Consider the following 6000-nt stretch of genomic DNA (forward strand, 5'->3'; position numbering starts at 1 on the left):
TGATTCTGCAACCCCCCCGAGAGCTGTAAGGCTCACTGAAAGGCAATGACCTCTGAAATGGTAGTGCAGCACTAGAACTTGCAGGAGAAAGCTGGTTAGTTATCATACATGGCATACATGCAGTGGGGATGATCAGCCGTCATCTTGCTGGCTCATACTAGAAACTGGCTGCCATGAAACTGAGCACACAGTTACAGAGATTTGAAGAATTAGTCTTGTGAGCTTGCTCAGTTTCTGATTATTAAAAAATATCCTGAGAACTGACTTCAAACAATGCCTATGTTTGCTCCAGGTTCCTTACATACAGACATAAGAAATGTAAAACTGTTGTGATACTCACCAGTTTTTATGATAAAACTGTCTACCAATAAAGTCTAGAGAGCCAAAAGTATATTAGAGAACAGAGATGCTAAGAGCATGTTAAGTGCCTTCTAAAATAGAAATGGAAATATATCTACTTCATATTAAGCATAACAGACACCTTTCCTTTAGGACAAGGTGTTTATTTTTTCTTATCTCTTGTATAGTCATTTCCAGGGTTGATATTATAAGTATTCTGAAGAACAGTAAACCTCTCTTGGTTTATTCCCAGTTTCTTCCACCCAAGATAATCTCTTTATACTATCTTTTGTCTGCTGGATGGCTTCTCTTTTTTCATCTAACAGGTACTCCAGCACTCTTTTGCCTCACTAATGCTTATAGGGCCTCCCACCCAGAGAAGGGAGGTGTGAAAAGAGGGACAGCAGCAGCAGTTGATCTGTATCCCTGTATCCATCACAGGTTATGAATGGTACTTCTGGAGAAGCTGTGCCAACATACTAGACTTTGCAGTTTATTGGACCTAAAGAAATTGAAAAATATCATTGACTAAAATTCAGAGAGAACACTGTGTTTGTTCTCTGGCCCCATACTGCAGTCGCTATTCTGCACAAAACATGAGGGAGAAATGTGAAGGAATGTGTTACAGTTTGAATTATTATCTCTGCTAGATGACAAGGAAAAGCCCAGATGAGACATATGGGGAGACAGCTTAGTAGCTCACCACTCAAAACAGATCTGTGCACTGTTTGAAGTTCTATGGATGCTTATCTCTGGTACAAGAATGCTTTAAGGATACAATAGTACAACAGGAGGGATATGGCCTCTTCATACTGAAAAGTACAGAGAGATGCCTTGATTTCAGTTCTTTGGGAAAGAGGATCATGTTCATTTGTGAGTCAGAAGTGAAGCCTCACTTCTCAAAGGAAGTAATAATCAGTCCCTGCAGGGCTCAACGAGTTCCCCATATCTCCCAGCCTGTGGTCCACCTGGTCCAAGCCAGACATTTTTCTTGGTGGCAGCTAGACCTTTAAAGGCTTGGATATTGATTTCCAGTAAAATTTGGAGGATGAATTCTCTATGTAAATGTTTGAAAATTGACTCTGTCCTTCTGCAATCCCATGACTAATGCAAAGGAAATATGACAGTTTGGAGGTTTTTTTACATGTTAACTTATTTGTGACATTGGAGTAAATCTACTTTTCTCTCTGAATGGGTAACCATGCCAGGGAGTGAAGCTGTGTGTGGGCCAGAAGCACATTCATATGAGCTCTTTGAAGCATCTGAGTTATGCCACCCTGCCATGAATCATATTCAGCATTCAACAAACTCAATAATTTTAATCATAATGAAAACAGATTTACACAAAGAACGCAGTAAACTTTTATGCATAAAATAATTCTGATTGGAGATAGCTTCTCAAGATCATGTCCTCCAGCTCCTTTTCAAAGCAGGGTCAACTTTAAAGTTATGTTATATTCTCCAGAAACTTGTCAAGTTTCCAGTATTTCCAAGGATAGATTTTCAAGGATGGGGATACCACAGCCTCTCTGGGCACTAGTTCCAATATTCAACCACCCATTCATTAATTTTTTTTTCCCCTGCCATCTGTTTGGGATTTCTATTGCAGTTTGTGTCTGTTGCTCGTTATTACCCTTCACCTTTGAGAATTCCTCTGAGATTCTTTCTTCCCTGTTAACTACCTCTTATTAGGTAGTTAAAGGCAGAAGTAAGGTTTCTTCACCTCAGCCCTGCCTTCTAAAAGCTGAACAAATCCATTTATCTCAGCATCTTCCTGCAGAACTTTGGTGGCCCACTGCTGGGCTCCCTCTGGTAGGTCAGCTGGGGAGCCCCAAACTGGACAATCTTCTCATAAGTGCCATTCAGAGGGGTGTGATCACTTCTCATGACTATTGCTGATACACCCCAATACATGTTTAACTTCCATCACTTCAAAGGCACATTGGTGACTGACACTCACTTTATTGCCTGCCAGGATCCTCAGGCTTTCTGCTTTGAACATGTCTTCTTGACTGTCAGCCCTCTGCATGGGTTTCCCCAGCCAGGTGACATTGCACATGTTCTTGCTAAACTCCCAGCAAGTTCCTGTCAGCTCATTCCTCCAGGCTGCTGAGATCCCTCTGAGTTGTAGTCCTGCCCTCCAGCTATCAACTTATTCCACAAAGCCGGGAGGAAAGCAGACAAATACAGTCAGAAAAAGATTCTTAGGGCCATCATAACATTTCTGTAGGTATTATTTTTGTATAGAATCTTAGAATATCTCAAATTGGAAAGGATCCTCCATAGGGATCATGGAGTCCAACTCCCTGCTCCTTGCAGTACAACCTAAAGCTAAACCATGTGGCTAAGAGCATTGTCCAGATGCTTCTTGACTTCTGATAGGCTTGATGCCATGACCAGTTCCCTGGAGAGCCTGTTGCAGTGATCAAACACACTATCAGTGAGAACTTTTCCTAATGTCCAGTCTGACCATACCTTGACGCAGCTACATTCCATTTCCTCGTGCCTTGTTTTTGCCTTTGTAGCTACGTTTTTAGACAACTATAAGAAAATTCACTTTAAATAAAGAAAAAGCTGGCAAAATGAGATATCCAGCTGGCTGTAAAGATTCTGGTTCTAGCTTGTGAGTACTTGAATAGAGAAGTATGCTACGTAGATTAGCTGGAAGTGTATCCAGTGAAAGTGCGTTCACTCAATGTGTTTAAAATATTTCTGATAATAAAAAATATTTCTGGTGCAGGCCCTTTTTTGTTTCTTTTGCATAATATGGCAATGCATGGGGCTCCTCATAATAATGTGGTATTTATTTCAACAATGTAACTGTCATTAGCTTGTATCTTGTTTATACCTTATGTTGCTTGATTACTTGAAGAGTTTTTTCCTATGCTTTTCATGCTCTGAATAAAGGCAATAAAAGCTCCCAAAGACCTTGGTGAGAGAAGAAATAGGTCTGATGTGAGATGAATGTACCATTTCTGCAGGTTTGAACTTCTAGGTCATGTTATCACAGATGTAGTCAATATCCACAGGTGTGAACTGAGCTGCTGAACAAATTTGGAGAGCGTGTCAGAATAGGTGCCTGACATTATGGGATGAAGCTGTATATGCAGGGGGAAAAATAGCTTTAACAGAAGAATTGGTTGCACTTCTCTGTTAATTCCCCATACAAAAAACACTGAAAGTCTTATTTTTGCATATGATTCTGCTCAGGAGGATTACCACATCATGTGGTGATCAATGAAGTTATTCTTACCTTTTCAAAAGGACTGTGCAACCTTTAATTAGCATGAGGAAGCTCTTTATCTCTAGAGAAAGGCCCTTCAGAAGCACAGTGCCTGAAGCATCATAGTGATGTGGAGGACAAAATGCCCCTTATTAAGACATCAATCCTACTTCCTGCAGTACCCAATCTCTGCCTGCAGCAACCCCCAGCATTTCCAGGCTTATCAGAGCTGATGAGATGGAAGCTGTTGGTGTTCTTGCCAGTTTGCATGCAGAAGCACCAATTAAGCTTACAAATAAATGAATGTTAGCAATACTTGAAGTGATGTATTTCCTCTGCTATGCTTGATATTTACTGCACCATCCTCTAGTCAATATTAATTTCATACATGGATTTCCTTTTGAGAGACTTCTGCAACTGAAGCTCAGAGAGAGCATCTCCATCAGAACATGATTAGCATGATGGTCCCAAGGCTTTGTGCTCCAATCCAGTCCCCCACAGAGCATGAGCTGGGTAGTCCAAATGAAGGCTGCTATCCAAAGAGTTGAAATCCACAAAATGTTATCAGGGCCAAGCCCTTGTATATGAAATTTAGGGTGAAATATTCTTTTTTCTACTGCCATCCTAACCGCAAGGTGACTAAAACCCAAAAGTATTTTTGCTTTGTCAGGCTACAGGGACTATAGCTGGATTTAGCTTTCATGGCCTGGTGTTCTTCATCTGCAGGTTGTCCTCTGAGTATTGCAGGTACCAGAGACCTGCTGAAGCACTCTGTGGTTTGGGGACACGGGAAGGGCAAGCAAGTATACCAAGTCTCTTTTCAACTAGTGTGAAATGAGTAGTACACATGTGTTTTGTGCTAATATGCAACATGGATGGACACATCAGGAGACCTGGGATGGCAGGCAGGAACAGGAGCTGGAAGTTGTCTGCCCCACTCTTACCTCGACATATGTGGAGAATTACCTTTGTTCTTGGCCATGCTGAATGGCTAAAACCCTATACCTTTAGGGATTCGAAAACTGGAAATTTTCTCGCCAGTAGGACTTAACTGAGAAGGTATTTTCAGAGCACAACAGTTGTACTGAATCAGGATGGCTTTAACAAATCAGGGGCTAGGGTCCTGGAGCCCCATTTTCCCACAGAGCCTCCCCCTCCTGCTTTTGCAGACTCATTCCTTCTGCACCTTCCCAGAAGTATTTTGGAGGTGATATGAAGAGAAGGCCTGTCATAGCCCTGTCTTTACGCAAAAGTATGTTGTCCAGCTAAGTGGGGAAAGTATTCATGCCAGAAAAGTGGGCTCATATCCCTCCTCACAGCGGAGGACTAATAAATGCAACATTATGAGCTGCATGAAAGCAGCCTTCATTTACATACCTGGGCATAAAAAAGGCTCTGAGGAAAGATCTTAATTGACTAGCAATCATAGCAAAAGGTGTCACAAAATCAAAACACTTCTTGCAATCTATATAAATATAAATAAATACTTCAACATAAGCTGCCCATAAGCCTGCAAGTGTCACGTTTGCCAAAGGCTACAGAATGACTTTTTCTACAAGAATCTATCTGCAAATATCCTGAAAATAATTTTCTAATTTCACAATAAGCATCATCATTATGATTTTGCTTCTACAGGCTCTTCTTACTTTCCATTATCCTTTTGAGCCTCCATTAGGCCTTTTGAATGCCTGTAGCTAAATCTGCTAATAATGGGATGGAATAGGGATTAGTTTGTTTATGTGCTTCTGTTGGCAGCTTTTCATAGGGGAGGTGGAGCAAGATGATTGTATGCTCTCTGGGGCTCCTTTGCCCTGGCTCTTGTAAAAGAACACCTTGCCCTGACGATGTTGTGAGATGCTTCAAAATGTCAGCAGTGGCAACACTTTTGTTGACAGTCTCAGCAAAAAAAAGCTGAAAGTAATCAGATAGTTTTAAATGTAGAGACAACAGGAAAATAAGCAGGTAAAAGGACATGTAAGTGTTTATAGGGGAGGGGGACAGTACTAAAAGCTTGACTGAGTACAGGGACATGTATTTCAATTACCTCAACATTTCAGATCAAGTAGGAGCATGTTTCAGAACACAGGACAGTCTTGACTGGTGCCTGGATTAAACATGGGTTAAACATGCAGGGAAGTGATTTGTATGTGCCACATGGAGGGGAATTTTAACCTGCCACTGCCCTCACTGCAGACACTCCTTAGATGGGGATGTCTCAAGATTAAGCAGGATGGGTGGATGAGGGGCTTCTTGTCTGCTGCTGGTGGCTTAGGAGCAGATGGTGAACATGAATAAAGATTCTCTCCCTACATTTGGGCTGTGGCTTCTGCTGCACAAGCCTTCTTGCAGTTCAGGCCAGCCAGGCACTGGCTTTCATATGCTTATCAGCCATGGTTTTGTTGGCAGCATGATCAAGCCTTAACTACCATGCTTAGAGC

Source organism: Parus major, chromosome 1A (assembly GCF_001522545.3).
Source record: "Parus major isolate Abel chromosome 1A, Parus_major1.1, whole genome shotgun sequence".
Taxonomy (NCBI): domain Eukaryota; kingdom Metazoa; phylum Chordata; class Aves; order Passeriformes; family Paridae; genus Parus; species Parus major.